The sequence below is a fragment of the Poromitra crassiceps genome, assembly GCF_964638095.1.
Source record: "Poromitra crassiceps genome assembly, chromosome: 7".
Classification (NCBI taxonomy): Eukaryota; Metazoa; Chordata; class Actinopteri; order Beryciformes; family Melamphaidae; genus Poromitra; species Poromitra crassiceps.
The window spans coordinates 52,518,634-52,537,385 of NC_139628.1; the positions used below are offsets into that span (position 1 = coordinate 52,518,634).

Sequence of the window (18,752 nt, forward strand, 5' to 3'; positions counted from 1 at the left end):
GTGTGTGGTGTACATGTATGTGTGTGCACTGTGATTAAGATGGAGTCTGAGTCATGGCAGCTGACTGAAAAGGGAAATGGAGAGGGAGGGATAGAGAGAGAGACAATGATGGAGAGAGAGAGCGAGAGAGAGAGAGCTGGCGCCCTACACTCAGCACTCTGTGTGGATGCACTGCCTCTTAAATCACTCCCAACCCTCTTCTCACAGCTCCATTTACATTTCAGGGAAATCCTCGTGCCTCGGGCCAGCAGGGAGGCTGTTTTACTTCAGCGGCTCACCATACAGGTATCAATTACGCTAATGCAGCTGCTGCTGCTGCTGCTGAATGATAGAGGAGCCAATAAGGGCTACAAAACAAAGCCGTCACATCCTGCAACACTATTGAGTATATTACACACTATATCTAAATGGTAAAATGGTAAATGGCCTGCATTTATATAGCGCTTTTATCCAAAGCGCTTTACAATCAGTAGATAGTCTACATTCACCCATTCATACACCGATGGCGGCAGGCTGCCACGCAGGGTGCCTACACACCATTGGGAGCAAGGAGGGTTAAGTGTCTTGCCCAAGGACACAGCGACAGCAGCTGGGAGGGAGCGGGGATCGAACCGCCAACCCTTGCGTCATTGGCCGACCCGCTCTACCTCCTGAGCTAAAGCCGCCCCATATCTACATATCCCTAGCCAAAACTAACTACTACTATTAGATAGGGCTGGGTATCGTTCAACATTTGTCGATATCGATACCGTTTCGATACTTTGATTTCGATACCGGTTCCCGAACGATACTTTTTCGATACTAATTTTTGGGAAATTTGAAAAATTTGAACAAAAATAAAACTGCATTACACATTGACAATTATGATACCAATCTTTAGTTTGTTTTTTCCAAGTTTTACAGCAGAAAAAAATAAAACCTGTACTGTATTTAACATAACTTTAAGTTGTCTAAACTTATTGCTGTCCCTACAAAAAAATATTGGGAGTACTACAAAGGAAAGAAATATAAAACAAATAAATCAGTGCAATAGTTTTCAGTGCAAAACGGAGAGTTGCAAATCAGTGTTTAATGCTCACTGATGCAACAGAACGCTATTCTTGTCCAAACTGATGAGACAGCTCCACTTCATGCATGGAAGACAACAGTTGAGCATTTACTAGCCTATCAATATAACCTAATGGCACAAAGTGAATCCCATTTATATTCAACAAACTATCATGACATCAGCGTTTGTTAACGAGTTGCTAAAAATACATAATAGGCGATAACAGCCTAAAGTATTGAAACTCGATACCAAGCCCTACTATTAGATCACTGGTGAACCGATCGTGTGACAGCTGTGGGGCATCACAAGTTAGAAGATTGCCCCCCCCCACCTCCCCCAACCAGGGGTCCTTTGCTCTGATCTCCCTAGTAAAAATGTAATGCCTATTTAACTTAGCCTGTACATTTCATGTACATTCAATGTAAACTCTTATTTAACTCCCGACTGTAAATTCATGTAAATCCACTGCCTATTTAACGCCTATTTTACTCAGTCTGTAAATCTCATGTAAATTCAACGTAAATTCATATTTATTATCGACAGAACACTTCACCACTCATGTACATATTGTATATATTTACTCTATTTGATTGCACTTGCAACTTTGCGATTGTCGTCAGTTATCTTCCTACTTCTTATCTCTGTATATTGATGTGACCGCTACGCTGCATACAGACACTAAGACAAATTCCTCATATGTAACTTGCATACTGTGGCAATAAAAGTGATTCTGATTCTGATTCTGAAAAAGCACAAATCCCATCTGGGAGTCAGGAGGACGGTAGCATGCAACAATAATAATAACAACATCATAATAACGATGATGAATCGGGACGTCCTGTTCCATCTATGTTGACGTCTAACTTTCTAATGCGAATAAGCATAAAGACGGACTGGTAGCATCGCTAGGGAGTCATCCATTAAGCACCCAATAGTAATTGGATGGACCGTCCGTGGGCCATCTATAAGCAATTTATTTGGACCCTGCCACTCTCTGTGCTCATTGATTGATGGAACGTGCATATTAGTAATCACTCCGGAGCGCTAGATTGCTCATTAGCATGGTGATGGGGAGAAGATGGATCCTAGGTTAATTGCAGATGAACAGCCTAATAATAACTGGGTTCCTCCTCAATGCCTCTGGTAGGGAGGGCACTTGTGAGTGTACTCAGGAGTGCCTTCAGGGAGCTGCTGCCTGAAGAGAGCTTGACCGTTGACAAATGTTTACTGCTGACCCCATCTGGTCCAAATTTCCATGTGAGAATCGAGTGCACACCCAGAGTGTGCAGTGACAAATGGCAGGACGCAGGAGAGGTTTGAATTGTACTCCGCTCGTAGAAAAGGGCGTATAAACGTCTGGTGAGGGGTAGCTGCATCTCAATTTCTCCCATCGAAATCCTCTGAGCTGGACCCAATACCATGGAGAGGAGAGGTGCATGCTCGGGATTGCATACTAAAGGTCTCCCATAACTTGCGTTTGGATTCGCTCCAGAGCCGCAGGTCTTTGGCTATTTCTTGCTAGATTTCTGTCTTTCTCTCTTGCCTTGTTTAAAAAACTAATGGCAATATGCACATGCAGGCACAGAGACAGATACTCCACATAAGCTCTACGTGTGAGTGTAACCTGGGTTTTGTAGGCCCCCTGCAGCTGGGGATCGAACCAGGAACCTCCGTTATGGGAGGTGGACGCTCTAGCAAGGAGACTAAAGCCCCTGTCGCTAGAGCATCAAGGCAAGGCATTGGGGGAATGAGATGTCCTTGCTGCACAGCCCTACCTGCTGGCTACTGTTACACGAGCACACGACCTACAACTAAATCATTCAAATGACAGCAGACACAGATAATCACCAGTTGTTAGGCTACAGTTAAGCCGCTGAACCTGGGCGAACTTCTAACCATGGAAATATCAGGTGTTCAGCCCTCCGGCCCATAGGCTGCCTGGAAAGCCTCTTCTCCTGATGTCCCACAGGCAGCTATAACGGGATTATGCTCCTGAATCACAGACGGTCTGTCTGGGCTGCAGGCCTGCCAGAAGTGTCCCTGCTCTGAGAACACGACCACATCTCCACATGAAGCAGCGAAGAGCATGTTGCACACATGCATCCGTGCACAATGCATTGTACGCAAATGTAAAATGCTTATGTTCGTTAAAAAGTAAATTTTTGGCCTGTTAAAATCTACCCAATCACATTGTACCTTTCTGCAACTAGGCATCTCGTGCCTCGATTCAGAGGCTCACCCGCGTCGCTGCAGCTCTGCTCACCGGGCTGGCCTATTGGTGCGTGCGTGCGCACGGGTGTGTGTGTCTATCACTGATGATGTCACAATGCCTATGACATCATCAGTGATGTCACCAGTGGGACAAAAATGTAAACAGAGAACATTGCCCACTTGCTCTAAATATGACATCACTGATGATGTCATAAGATGATTTATGACATCACTGATGTCACAATGCCTCTGATGATGTCACAATGCCTGACATCACTGTCGCAATGTCACAATGCCTGACCCGTAGTCCACCACTCCTACCGCGACTTTGACATACTTAAAACACGTTGAGTGCCATGGACGAGATATCTCGTCTTACATAATCCAACTGTTGAGTGCCAACAGTTGGATTATGTACATAAACAAAAATGTTTATGTAAGACGAGATATCTCGTCTTACATAATCCAACTGTTGAGTGCCAAAGACGAGATATCTCGTCTTACATAAAAAAAAAAAATTTTGACGGTGGGACATCAATCAACCCCTTTTACGTCTTCTATATCAATATTGGAGGAAGAGAATGTGTATAATCTATTTTACCGACCACTAAGTGGCGACAGTTCTCTCCAGACAGAGAGAAAGCCACAGCCACGGGTCCGCTGGAGAAAGCCAGTCTAATTTTCAAGGAAATAGCTGGGCGAAAACTCTTTCGATTTCACACACACACACACACACACACACACACACACACACACACACACACGCTGTACACCATGCTGTACTCAACGGCTAATATCTACATAACTACTAACTCTGCAAACTAACTCTTTTAGACAGAGAAAGCACACATTCGATTAGTTCTTTTTAGATGATTGGTGTTCACGAAGTCTTAACAGAAAAGAATCCTCGGCTCTTGTAAAATGAGCCAGAATCCTCAAAAAAAAACCTGGCACAACTTACCTACAGGATTGAAAAAACGGCTGGCACTCAATGTGTTAAACCTCAGATTGTCATTACATTCTATGTATACTAGTGCCTCCTGTGGTCGGTCGGGGCACCTGTTCGGACCAGAAGGGAACTGGTGGGAATAGCGTGATCCTCGCACGTGCTACGTCCTGCGGGTGAAGCTCCCCGCTGTCAGGTGAAAAGAAGCAGTAGTGGCCAAAGTACATTTGGGGAGAAAACGGGGGGGGGAGGGAGACAAACATGTCTTGGACTTGTCATATTCACGGTAAACCCAAGCTCACTCAAAGGGCCCAAAAGACACACCAGGTGAGTGAGATAGTGAGTGAACGGGGCACTGCACAAGTCTAAATGAGACAGAAATAGGTATTAATTATATAGTCATTATTATGAAAAAAGATTCATCATGACATCACATATTGAACAGAGTTCTGTTTTAACATTTTCTCAAAGCAGGATATTCCCTCTCTCCCTTTCTTTAAACAACGACATAGGCCGAGCGTAAATAAAACAAATCTAAACATATCCTTGTTTATTTTTTTGTAATTCAATAACGGACACAATTTTCAAAAGGCAAGTGATAATTCCAAAACAGTCATCGTCCTACAATGTGTTGCATTTAAAACTTGCAACAGTGGAGGTAGATTCATCAATAACAACAGTGAAGCCTGGCCAGTTGATCATTTTTTGCTTCTGTGGTGATGATGGAGATATGACCATCTCTGTGTTTCGGCGGTGTTTTCTGGTGAAATGTGCACCACAGCACGCAGAGAAAATAGAACATGCATGCTGGCGCTCCACATCGCGAGCCGCACGAGTGCGCCCCCTAGGCGACCACGGCACCCTAGGCAACCGCATATGGCTTGAGCCGGGTTTGGGTGGGTGGGTGTGTGTGTGGTGTTCTGGACAACAGAGCAGCAACTCAAGCAACATGGGCAACTTGAGCAATTGTGGGTCACAGCGCAGGAAACGCTGCCCTATTATATGCTTGAGTGATAACACTGATGACGTCAATGTGTGTGTGGTGTCATGGACAACTGAGCAACTTGAGCTGGGAGTGGCCAGTTTGTCAGGTGTGTTGGGAGTGGCCAGTTTGTCAGGTGTGTTGGGAGTGGCCAGTTTGTCAGGTGTGTTGGGAGTGGCCACCTACATATAGAAGTGCTCGATCTGCTCCTTGTACATCTCCATGACCACTGGCCTTTTCACCTTCATGGTAGGTCCCAGCTCCCCTCCGGTGATGGAGAAGTCCTGGTCTAGTACAATCCACTTCTGGATGCGCTGGGCGTTGGAGACGGCGTTCTCGTTGACGCGGTTGATTCCCTCCTGGATGGCGTCATGGACGGCACGGTCTCGGCCGCCTGAAATGTCAGAGACGCGCGCGGCGTTGCTGCCCATCCTCCTGCACAGCTCCACGGCCTCCGCTGTGAGCTCGTCCATCGGTGCGCCTGTCTCGCCGTTCTCCTGGCACTTGATGGTGAGCAGCATGGAGAGGAACTTCCTTTCATCACCGATCAGCATGGCGTTGCTGATAAGCGGCACGGCCTCCTTCACGGCGTCCTCGATGGGGACGGGAGCGATGTTCTCTCCTCCTGCTGTGATGATCATCTCTTTGATTCTGCCAGTGATGAAGAGGAAGCCGTTCTGGTCGTGCTTGCCCAGGTCGCCGGAGTGCAGCCAGCCCTCTTTGTCCAGAGCCTCCTCCGTCTTGTCAGCCATGTTGAGGTAACCCATGAAGACGTGACGGCCCCAGAAGCAGATCTCACCGTTGTGCAGCACCTTCGTCTTGCACCCTTGGATCTCCTTTCCACAGCTGGTGAGCCTGAAGCTGTCGGGCCGGGAGATGGTGTGAGGACCAGAGCTCTCGCTCATGCCGTACAGCTCGTACACGGGAATATCCAGACTGAGGAAGTACTCCAGGGTCTCCTGGGCAATGGGAGCAGCACCTGTGAAGCACATGTTGCAGCGGTCCAGGCCCAGGCCTTTACGCACTCTCTTGAACACCAGCCGCTTGGCCACGCGGTAGCGGAGTGGTCCTCCGTCTTGGGTCATGTTGGTGAGATTAGTCTGCAGACCCACGTCCTTCGCCCAGGCAACGACTTTCCTGCGCACAATAGAAGACCCAGCCCCGGCAGACTGCATCTTCTCCTTCATCTTCTCCCAGACTCGTGGCACGCCCAGGAAGCGTGTGGGACGCACCTCCTTCAGGGTGTTTACCAGAGAGCCCTTGAGGGCATCTGGCTGGGCGAAGTACGTCGCCCCTCCGACCGTCATGATGATCCAGATGTCGACCATCTGAGCTGCGATATGGCTGAGTGGCAGGTAGCTGACCACAGTCTCCTGAGCCTGCGTGGCGTCTGTCAGAGTCAAATGGCGGCTGGTGGCGGACGCTGTCCATGTCACATTGTCGTGGCTGAGCATGACTCCCTTGGGCTGTCCTGTGGTTCCTGAGGTGTAGATGAGCGTGCAGCAGTGGTTGGGCTTCTGGTGGGAGATGATATCATCAAGGAAAGTGTCTGGCTCCTCACATCCAAGCTCCATAAACTGTGCCCACGTGTACAGATCAGGTCTCTTCTTTTTTAGAGCATCTTTGTACTGGATAATAGCTTTCAAGTGTGGCAGCTGGTCTTTAACCTGAAGGATCTTCTGCAGCTGCTTGTGGTCCTCAACCACAATGACATTGGCCTTGCAGTTCTCTGCGACATACTGGCACGCCTCTGGAGAGTTGGTGCTGTACATGCCCACAGCGAAACCACCTGCCAAAATGGCACCGATGTCAGAGATGAACCACTCGGGAGAGTTGAAGCCGAGGATGCCGACACCGTGGTACCGCTCCAGACCAAGCTTGAGGAAACTCTGGGCTGCGGTGCGGCACTTCTTGTAGTATTCTGTGTAGTTCATACTCTTCTGCCGCTCGCCCTCCTTCCAGCTCAAAGCGGTGTAGCTGCCGAAGCGCTCCACGGCTGAGATGAACATCTGGTTTATGGTCAAAGGGGGCTCAGCAGCCATGCCGGACGTCTCCATCCTCAACCTCACCTCCCCGTTGCACTGGGACGTCCACAGGCTGGGCTCCCCTGCTGCTGGCACCGGCAGGGAATCTGGGTGGCGGGCATTCACTGTCTGTGTGTATTCCATGGCTCCAACTTGGTGCACAATTACCAAATGTCCATGAGAACCACACACTTGCTCTTAAATAGGACAATGACATCACAAATGACATCATCACTGATGAGTCCCTCTAATGATGTCATCGGTGATGTCACTAGCAATCGTAATGTCATCTGTGACTTAAACAGTGACATCAGTGGTTTATGACATCACTGGCGGAGGGAAAAGCCGGTCAGGTGAGAACAATCAACCATACGGGTGAAACATGTCAAAAAAACCTTGCTTCAAACAAATAATTCAATGCAGTAAGACATTTCCAAGAAACATAATACAGAAATAACAATTTAAATAGTAAAACTATTATTTTATAATTTCATACCTCAGTGTAGGAAATGTGAGGGGTGAAGCTGACAAAACTGCAAGAATCCAAACAGCTCTTATATACAAATTTACAGGAAGGAGATACAATGGCCCCAGAGAATATATATGTATGTCTATATATATGTATATGTACTGTATATATACTGTATATATATGTATATGTATATATGTATGTATATATATATATATAGGTAGGTAGGTATCTGTGCTTGTTTGTCTTGGAAGAAAAAACATTCAAAATATTCACGAAAGAGGGTTGTGTAAAAGACACTAATCATAGTCATGAGTAGATGTGTAAAAACTTTACTATGTGATTATGTTACTTTTGTACTTTTTACTGGATTGGTTAAAATAGGCCACCCATTTAGGACTGTTACTGTAGATGAGTCATTATCTGAAGCAATGCATTGCAGCATGCATGCAGGCCAGGGAATAGTTTTATTTAGTTTCCCGTATAATCAGAACATGGAATGATACAGAGACAGCAGTTGCATGTACAAGTAACATGACAGCACCAAGGAACATGCGGTAAGCTATTAATATGCCAACTGCCCTTCACAGTTTCCCCTAAAGCCACGAGAAAAAAAAAACGTCCGACGTCACCGTTTCTTTCCCAGCGACACGCTGTTGTTGTTTTTTGCATGCACACGCACAAAAATGGCCGTGCACACAGACACGTGGTTTCTCCTCTCCCTCTTCATGATGTGTCCATCGACGTGTCAAAAACAACGTTTTGCTGACATCCCGCCTCCTGTTACAGTAAGGAAACTCCCAAAGTAACACCGCGAGGGTCGACCCAAATCTAACCACCAGTGTGTTATTTTTTCCCCCTTCCCCTTCTCCTCTCCTCTCCTCTCATCTTCATTTGAAAGACAATGCTTAAATCCCCCAGCTGGCATCGTACATAAATAACCACTCTCTCCACCTCTCATCTCCCCCCACAGATGGATCATCCCCATTAATGTGGTTTGTGCTGCTCAATTATTGAGCAGGAAAGATGAGTGAAATGTGTTGGGTTATAGAAGACGAGCTTAAAGGGAGGCCAGACAGAACCTAGTGAGATAATGGCAGCGTAAGTCGTCTCTTCTCATCTGGGAAATACTCGACCGGTGAAATAAATAGTCTATTATAACCCAACACCCCCCCACCCCTTGGAGAGGGAAGCATTTTAAAGTGTTATTTCATTTGACTGTTATGTCTAGGACATGTTATGCGTTGTGCTGGAGATGCACATAGGCTCGTCCTTGGTGTCTCATTCACCGGTGAAAGGACCAAATTGGAACAACATCTCGGCATGGTCTCGGGTTGGAAATTGTATTTGTGTGCTTTTGAACTCCTGATGACCTTCAGGAATGTGGAGAAGTGAGGCGAAGTATTGTAATAGTGCACCATTGATATACCTGATGCAGCATTTGCGTGTATATCCCTCATTTGTGTGTGTATCCCTTTAAGACCTTCGCGGTCTTAAAGGGATACACGCACAAATGCTGCATCAGGTATCAATGGGTTAATTAACTCATTGAGTGCCAAGGACGGACATGTTCGTCATTTCAAATAGTAACGTAGAGTGCCAAGGACGGACATGTTCGTCAATTGCGTTTTTTGACGGTGGGGCGTCGATCAAAGCCTTCTGCCTCTGATGTACAAATATTATAGCTATTGGATGTGTCTAACCTATTTTACAGAACCCTTAGGTGGCGACAGTGCTCTCCACATAACAGAAAGGCAAGGAAAAAACAAAGAAGAAGTCGTTATGGAAACGGAAATCGCATCGCATCCGTATGCATCGATATGCTGAAGCACGTTACTGCAGCTGTGCCTGCAGCAGCCAATCTGCTCCCACAATTGAGCCGGACAGCACATCCGCACATCCACACCGTGGAGTTGTTATTATTCTCAACTGGAAGCATCGTTGCCGGTGACAAACACACGCGGAACGCTGTAAAAAAGCAGGATGTCGATGTCCCTTCACTGTGCGCACAGCAAACTCAGCAGAGAGCCACCACAGACAGGAGGAGGAGTGTGCAGTTGAGGCGAGGCGGGGCGGGGCGGGGGGGGGGGGGGGGGGCACGCAGAGCAGCGCGCAACACCCAGACAGACCCAGGCAGCAGGACAGGATTGACAAACGCAAGCCAGAATATCCGATGCCCACCAGCAGCAAATCAAGACCAGCAAGAAGCTGCAACCAGCAGCGCACGCAGGGGCCAGCGCTGCTGGTTGTAGCTAAAAAATATTATTCTGCCAAACAGAATTCCCTGGCCTTCACTGTTTTATTGAAGGAAATTATTTTTGAGGTGTGACTACATTAGAAAAGATTAGCTTCAGAGTCAGTGATGTGCTTGAAATGTTTAATTTCACAAAAGGCCAATTATCTCAGCTTCTAGAAAAAAATTGCTGTTTTTGGATGAATCAAGCTATCTTCTCCGGCTCATAACTAAAGAACGGAAAATGGGATCAATAAACTTTTTTTTGCAGATGATAGAATAGAGTCTCATCGTTCTTTGTGCGTGTTCAGTGTTTACATAGTAATATCACACAATATTCTGTGGGCCTCGAGAAATCACTGAAAACGCTCTGAAACTCTGGCACTGGGAGCATCCGTTCTCCAAAAGTGGCTGGCACTCAATGAGTTAAGAGGCATTTCACCCCGAAATACACCTTGGCCCCCCACCATCAGTGTATTTGATTCTCTCCAGAAGATTCTCCCAACACTGTAGTCATTTAGATTTTTGGCAGGAAGGCTTTGTTTTGATTTGAGCTATTAAAAAAAAAAAAAAGCTCAGTTAAAACTAATTGTTTTCACAGCATCAAACCTCATTGAGGATTTACACCAGTTCTCCCTCTCTCCTCTCTTTCTCTTTCACTCATTTCACTGTGTTTATCACTACAGTACCTATGATCAGTGTCCTCTAGATGACATCACTCAGAGGATCAAATCAAAAGATTGTTTAAAGTTTTATACAGTGTATGTGAGCATATGCACATAATAAATACGCGTTGTGTTTATGTGAGGTGCGCCTTTTAATAATTAAAGTAAAACCAAGGTGTTATTCATTCATATTTTATTGTATGGAAAATCAGCAACACTGTGAGTCCACAACAGATTTCCCCATGCGACAATAAAGTATATTGTATCGTAACGCATTGCACCATACCGTATACCGTATTGACAATATGATACGGTATACGATATATTTGGATGCAAGTAAGGACGCATTTGGGCTATTGTATTAAGTAGTTGTTACAACTTACCTACAGTACCAGGATATTCACAGGCACACAAGCTATAAAAACCCATTAATCTGAAGAAAAAACGCTACCTGAATGTAATTACTGCAAAAGGTAGAATCCAATTCATGCAAATGTCAAACTTCAGATTAAGAAATTACATGATACATACCATAGCATTTAACTATCATTTAGACTGTACACGGAATATGTTTGCTCTTGAATTTGATTTATACCAATTCGCTAAGCAACTCAGTCTTTAAACTGAGCTTTACAATTTCCAATTTAATCTAAATTCAGTTTGGTCAAACAGGATATTGTAGATGATGGTCTTAATTGTAAGTATTCAATATTCCAGACATAGTTTGTAAAAACACACTGACACAGAAGCACAAAACATCATTTAAGGAAGATACTGTAATTTCAGTGGGGAAACTCATTTTCAAGAACGTAACGACTCCTTTAATTTCAGTGATCTGTCTCAATGTCGGGTCATTTAACCGAGCTTGTAGGACAGCTGACAACCAGCGTTTTACAGTACCTGCTACAGCGATGCGCTGGTTGCTTCACTCAGGTGTCCCATGTGCATGTGCTGACCCCACCTTCTAAAGTGCAGCTCATATTCATTGCCTGGAAAATTATCATCTGTGCGGGGAAAAGCTGGATCCAAGGCCTGTGTCTATCCAAAGTTTCTCTTCATTCCTCCCGTCCTGGGTCCTCTCGTCCTGGGTCCTCTCGTCCTGGGTCCTCTCGTCCTGGGTCCTCCCCTCCTGGGTCCTCCCCTCCTGGGTCCTCCCGTCCTGGGTCCTCTCGTCCTGGGTCCTGGGTCCGTGATAAGTATGGCCTAGGCGTAAAGTGCCACGCTCGGGGAAATGTCTGGTAATTGGTGCACTCTGGGCTGAGGGGTCCTGAGGCTTGCCTGTGGCAACATCTCCTCTGGCTACATAAAACACTGGCACAATTATCCTGCTCAGCTTCCATATTTTCCCCATTTTTAAATGTGTGTGTATATATATATACTGTATATCTATATATATATATACTGTGTATATTAGGGATGTAACGATAACCGGTTTTGAATGATAACCGTGATAAAATCCCTTACGATAACCGTACCGTTTCAAATTTTCATTATCATTAAAACCGTGGTACCGTGGTTACCGTGTTACAGTGCTTTGAAAAGCATTGTAAACACTGTCCATCATCAACCAAAGTTGGCAACCGTCTCCCAGATGCAAACGCGCAGCCTTGGAGAAATGAGGCATGAGGGCATATTCGGATATTCTATTTCATGTGTATATCAACATTAGATGCATCTGGACACAGTATACTATATGAGGCAAATATGGTTCAGTATTTGACCTGACATGAAGTATAATATACAAAAAATCTGTGGATATGTGATGATTCTTGCAGAGTTTGGAAAAAACATCTCTGGATTCTGGGCTCTTTCACACAGTGTTATTTCAGTGAGTGTATCATTTCTTTTTGGGTCTGAGTTTTCAATATAAAACTTGGTGAAATGATTTATGTGAGTGTATTAGTACTTTTTGAACATTTTCAGCACATTTTAACAAACCGTGATAATACTGATAACGTGATCATTTTGGGCACTATAATCCTGATATGAGATTTTCATACCATTCCATCTCTAGTGTGTGTATATATCTATATACAGTATACATCCAGTAAAGTCCTTTTTTTGTTTTAATAATGGAGAGGTATGATATTTCTATAGATTTGAGGCTTCCACACCAGGGATAGGTTGGTCGCCCCTTCATACAGGGGACTTTTTAACTTTGGATCGGTCACCTTCACCTTGAGCGGATGGCCGGGCGATTTCGTCTGTTTCCTGTGATTTCATCATTTGAACCCCTCTTACTGCCTATAGCACCGGCCTAGTTTTTTTTCCATAAGTTTAAGGATGATAGAAAATACAATAACAGTCCTAATGCACCACGCATAGGCCAGCCTTGACCCGCCCTCTCACAATCACTCATTGTTCCCATGTGATGATGCAGCTGATGTTATATTAATTGACCTACAGACACAGGTGCTAATTACCCACCCCATTACCTGCCTGTGAGAGGGCTGAAAAACAACACTTTTGAGGGGTATTTTCTCTGAATGTTGCTTTTAAGATGACCGACATTCAGATAAGCATAATCTTCTTCAAGTATTTTCAGATTTCAATGTATAACACATCATTTGCGAGCTGGCTTGCACTTCCATAATCTGTTAAAAAAGGAACAAGAAAAATGACCTTGCCATACTTAGAAGGACCAAAACACCAGTCCCTGTCACATATTTCATCCATAGGAAATTGATGGTGAAGACATCAATATTCACTCCTGTCCTGTGACCAGAGGCATCAAGCAATTGGTTATGGATCTCAAATGGCTGTGTTTAATTTGGGGAGGAAAATATGCTGCTGCCATGTCTATTATATAACAGCAGATGTATGTCACAGATTTCACCCATGTGCATTGATAGCGTACAAACTAGGGGTGTCAAAAATAATCGATTATAAGATGCATCGCGATGCGGACGTGCACGATTCTGCATCGATTCACAAATATCAAAAATCGATTATTAAAAAAAAAATATATATATATATATATATTTTTATAATCAAATAAAATATAATGGAAGTACATGCAGTTGTTTATTTTAATTATGGATCATAATACAATGCAATTCCAAATGCACTTTTATTTTAAAAGTAGCCACACAGTGAGAAAAAAGAAAGTGAGAAAAAAGAAATCATGTATTGCGGAAAAAAGTGATGCATCGATTTAAGATGCATCGAGATGCATCGATAATCGTAATAGAATCGAATCGTATGCTCTCTGAATCGTAATCGAATCGAATCGTGAGGCCAGTGAAGATTCACAGCCCTAGTACAAACACATATACAGTATGGATTTTGGAGAAAGACAGGGGGAACTAGCACTTGGAATGATTTTTGGAAAGTCTCCTCCTCAAGATCTCACCGAGCGCAGTGAGACTGCATGCGGGTGTGCCAAGCCAAGGTGCATCAAACCCCTGAATGTAATCTCTGAAGGTACACTGAAGTATCTACTTACTCCACAGTCTCTACTTGGTGTTTGAGAAACTCAATACAAACCTGTAACAAGTTTCTAAACCTCCCAGAGCCTCCTGCGTGGAGGATGATATGAGTGGGTGAGTGAATGAATGGGACTTTAAATTGCCAACACTCTCTCCTCTCCACACACCTTCTTCTATAGTGAGTGTTTGCTTAAAAAAAGTTCTCCCAACTGCTGCCATTGTTTTGCGCGCCGCCTGCCTGCGAGCCCACGTCAGGGACACTCGAGATCATTCATCAGTGCCCGGGCAGAAGAATGAACAGCGTCATTGAGTGATTGTTGTGCGTCGCCGGGGGCAACCGTTCGACTGCAACAAGCCTCGCCTAATGAAGAGAGAGCTGAAATCTAAACAACCCCCCCCCCCCCCCTGTTCAGCACTTCTTTAGTCACATTCCTCAACACCACCACCAGCAGCAGCACAATGTATAGTAGTCCTTTAACACAATGTGTAGTAGTCCTTTAACACAATGTGTAGTAGTCCTTTAACACAATGTGTAGTAGTCCTTTAACACAATGTGTAGTAGTCCTTTAACGAACGCGCTGGCTCATTTCTTCTTCATGACTCGGGACAGCCCGGCGCGTGCAGGGCTCAAGGCTTCCTGCAGGCACACAGTCCACCATCTGAAATGTCCCATTTGCCACACCGTAGTGTTTGATTTAATATCTGGCGCTGAGGTGTGGCATAAAGGCACGGCAGAGTGCTGAGGTGTGGCATAAAGGCACGGCAGAGTGCTGAGGTGTGGCATAAATGCACGGCAGAGTGCTGAGGTGTGGCAGAGTGCTGAGGTGTGGCATAAAGGCACGGCAGAGTGCTGAGGTGTGGCATAAAGGCATGGCAGAGTGCTGAGGTGTGGCATAAAGGCATGGCAGAGTGCTGAGGTGTGGCATAAAGGCACGGCAGAGTGCTGAGGTGTGGCATAAAGGCACGGCAGAGTGCTGAGGTGTGGCATAAAGGCACGGCAGAGTGCTGAGGTGTGGCATAAAGGCACGGCAGAGTGCTGAGGTGTGGTGGCATAAAGGCACGGCAGAGTGCTGAAGTGTGGCATAAAGGCACGGCAGAGTGCTGAGGTGTGGCATAAAGGCACGGCAGAGTGCTGAGGTGTGGTGGCATAAAGGCACGGCAGAGTGCTGAGGTGTGGCATAAAGGCACGGCAGAGTGATGAGGTGTGGCATAAAGGCACGGCAGAGTGCTGAGGTGTGGCATAAAGGCATGGCAGAGTGCTGAGGTGTGGCATAAAGGCACGGCAGAGTGCTGAGGTGTGGCATAAAGGCACGGCAGAGTGCTGAGGTGTGGCATAAAGGCATGGCAGAGTGCTGAGGTGTGGCATAAAGGCACGGCAGAGTGCTGAGGTGTGGCATAAAGGCACGGCAGAGTGCTGAGGTGTGGCATAAAGGCATGGCAGAGTGCTGAGGTGTGGCATAAAGGCACGGCAGAGTGCTGAGGTGTGGCATAAAGGCACGGCAGAGTGCTGAGGTGTGGCATAAAGGCATGGCAGAGTGCAGCACATGTTTGTTTGGTCTCTTTATGAGGAGAGGATGGGGGTTGTGTTTGTGTGTGTGTGTGTGTGTGTGTGTGTGTGTGTGTTAGGGCTGTGAATCTTCACTGGCCTCACGATTCGATTACGATTCAGAGGGCTTCGATTCGATTACGATTATCGATGCATCTCGATGCATCTTCAATCGATGCATCACTTTTTTCCCCAATACATGATTTATTTTTTCTCACTTTCTTTTTTCTCACTGTGTGGCAACTTTTAAAATAAAAGTGCATTTGGAATTGCATTGTATTACGATTCAAATAAACAACTGCATGTACTTCCATTATATTTTATTCGATTATAAAAAATAATAATAAGAATCGATTTTTGACATTTGTGAATCGATGCAGAATCGTGCACGTCCGCATCGCGATGCATCTTATAATCGATTATTTTTGACACCCTGTGTGTGTGTGTGTGTGTGTGTGTTAATGGTGGACGATGCCGCCAACAGACTGCTGACCTTGTTCTCTCTGGAGCATGCAGGAAACTGGATGGTTGAATATGAATATGCAAGCAAAGCTTTGGGTTTTGCACGTGTGTGTGTGTGTGTGTGTGTGTGTGCGCCTGTAGGTTCCTGCGCTCCTGCTTATGTGTGTGCGTGTGTGTTAGGGTGTGTCTGTGTTTGATCATGTGCTGTATATAAGTCTCGAGTTGGCAGATATGGCCAGGAAGAGCCAAGCATCTCGTTAGCATCATCGTTAGTAACCGGTTAATGTGGACTTCTGTAATCCCTTGAACACATCTGCAAGCTGGTAAGTCCGGGCAAATCTGCATTGTTTATGGCCCTGTATGAATGCTTCTGATGGGGACATGAATAAATAATCGCGGTGTGCCTAGTATCTACATATCACAGTAACCCCTCAATTCAGATTCACATCCATTTGGCTTCTGTGAAGCCCAGCTCAATAAAGCCTGAAATATCCCAACCGCCTTCTGTCAGCGGTCCACTTCCCCCCCGTCCCCCGGCCCCCCTCCCCCGCGCCCGCCGCCGCCCCCCCGCAACCACTCAATGACAATAACAATCCACCTGGGGAGTGATGTTGGGGGACCGATTGCAGGTCCGCTCGATAGGTCTGCCAGCAAATTGCTTTTTAATGCTTCACACAATGGCCCAAAACAAAGCGGATTGTTGTCCATAAGCCGTGCGAGGCCATTTAAGAGAGTGTGATACATGACTCACAGAGGACTCCAGGTGTCAACGCCACAGTGGCAAGACGGAGGCGGGGCATAGGGGGAGGGTGACGCCACAGTGGGAAGATGGAGGCGGGGCATAGGGGGGGAGGGTGACGCCACAGTGGCAAGACGGAGGCGGGGCACAGGGGGAGGGTGATGCCACAGTGGCAAGATGGAGGCGGGGCATAGGGGGGAGGGTGACGCCACAGTGGGAAGATGGAGGCGGGGCACAGGGGGAGGGTGACGCCACAGTGGGAAGATGGAGGCGGGCCACAGGGGGGGAGGGTGACGCCACAGTGGGAAGATGGAGGCGGGGCACAGGGGGGGAGGGTGACGCCACAGTGGCAAGACGGAGGCGGGGCACAGGGGGGGAGGGTGACGCCACAGTGGCAAGACGGAGGCGGGGCACAGGGGGGGAGGGTGACGCCACAGTGGGAAGATGGAGGCGGGGCACAGGGGGGAGGGTGACGCCACAGTGGGAAGATGGAGGCGGGGCACAGGGGGAGGGTGACGCCACAGTGGGAAGATGGAGGCGGGGCACAGGGGGTGGGTGACGCCACAGTGGGAAGATGGAGGCGGGGCACGGGGGGAGGGTGACGCCACAGTGGGAAGATGGAGGCGGGGCACAGGGGGGGAGGGTGACGCCACAGTGGGAAGATGGAGGCGGGGCACAGGGGGGGAGGGTGATGCCACAGTGGGAAGATGGAGGCGGGGCACAGGGGGGGAGGGTGACGCCACAGTGGCAAGACGGAGGCGGGGCACAGGGGGGAGGGTGACGCCACAGTGGCAAGATGGAGGCGGGGCACAGGGGGGGAGGGTGACGCCACAGTGGCAAGACGGAGGCGGGGCACAGGGGGAGGGTGACGCTAGAGCAATTTAGAGACTGGCGTCAGCGGAGGACAAAAATGTGTGACTCATTAGCCAATGAACAGCCAGGAAGGGGTCTCGCGCTACTTGCTGATAATGTACAATTTGATTAAAAAAAAAAAAAAAAAAATCAAAGTACAACACAAACTGTACATTTTGCTGCAACTCGACAGTGCTGCTTAATCCAGGACCTTACTTCCTGGAACTCTTGAGTAAAAAAACTGGTCCATTGGAGTGAATGGAGATGTCGCAACTCTTCTATATACACGACTCTGGGTGACGCCACAGTGGGAAGGCGGAGGCGGGGACAGGGGGAGGGTGACGCCACAGAGTGGGAAGGCGGAGGTGGGGCCAGGGGGAGGGTGATGCCACAGTGCGGAGGCGGGGCCAGGGGGAGGGTGATGCCACAGTGCGGAGGCGGGGCCAGGGGGAGGGTGACGCCACAGTGCGGAGGCGGGGCCAGGGGGAGGGTGACGCCACAGAGTGGGAAGGCGGAGGCGGGGCCAGGGGGAGGGTGACGCCACAGAGTGGGAAGGCGGAGGTGGGGCCAGGGGGAGGGTGATGCCACAGTGTGGAGGCGGGGCCAGGGGGAGGGTGACGCCACAGAGTGGGAAGGCGGAGGCGGGGCCAGGGGAAGAGGTGAGCGTGAATTAAGCGTTGGAGGATCTTCATGTTGAATCGGCAGGGGGATAGAGCCAGACTGAGGTACGGGATGCTACGCTGCGACGCTGACAAAAACCAGCTTAAACACAGTGGCTCTAATTGCACCCTTCACAAACCATGAGCAGCTTCTCCCCGCAGTGTTTCTCAGACGAGACCTGTCTCCCTACATCAGCCATGTGATGCATTGTGCACAGACGCTGATCACTGCTTAGCACTCTCTACGACACGTGCGGTTAAGTCTTATTTCATACAACTACAGTATCTTCCACATGCAGTGATTACTGTTAGCAACATCGACGGAGCTGGGAGGTGAGGGAGGCGCTGTATTTGATTTCTGGAACAACGACACACATGTCATTTCAAGCATAGATAGTTCAGAATACAGTGTAGGCCTTGAGGGGGGGGGGGGATTTTTCAGGGTTACACCGCTCCAACCATGGACCCCCGTTGTACCACGTCAACCA

General features: G+C 47.3%; 1 pseudogene across 1 annotated transcript; it reads right to left on the reverse strand.

The window, feature by feature from the left end:
• Positions 1–2,962: 2,962 nt before the first annotated feature.
• Positions 2,963–7,355, reverse strand: LOC310779702 (long-chain-fatty-acid--CoA ligase ACSBG2 pseudogene; annotated as a pseudogene). The gene is made up of 2 exons: positions 5,270–7,355; positions 2,963–3,093 (listed from the first exon to the last, which is right to left on the reverse strand). The product of its transcript is annotated as a long-chain-fatty-acid--CoA ligase ACSBG2 pseudogene (transcript).
• Between the last annotated feature and the right edge of the window lie 11,397 nt (positions 7,356–18,752).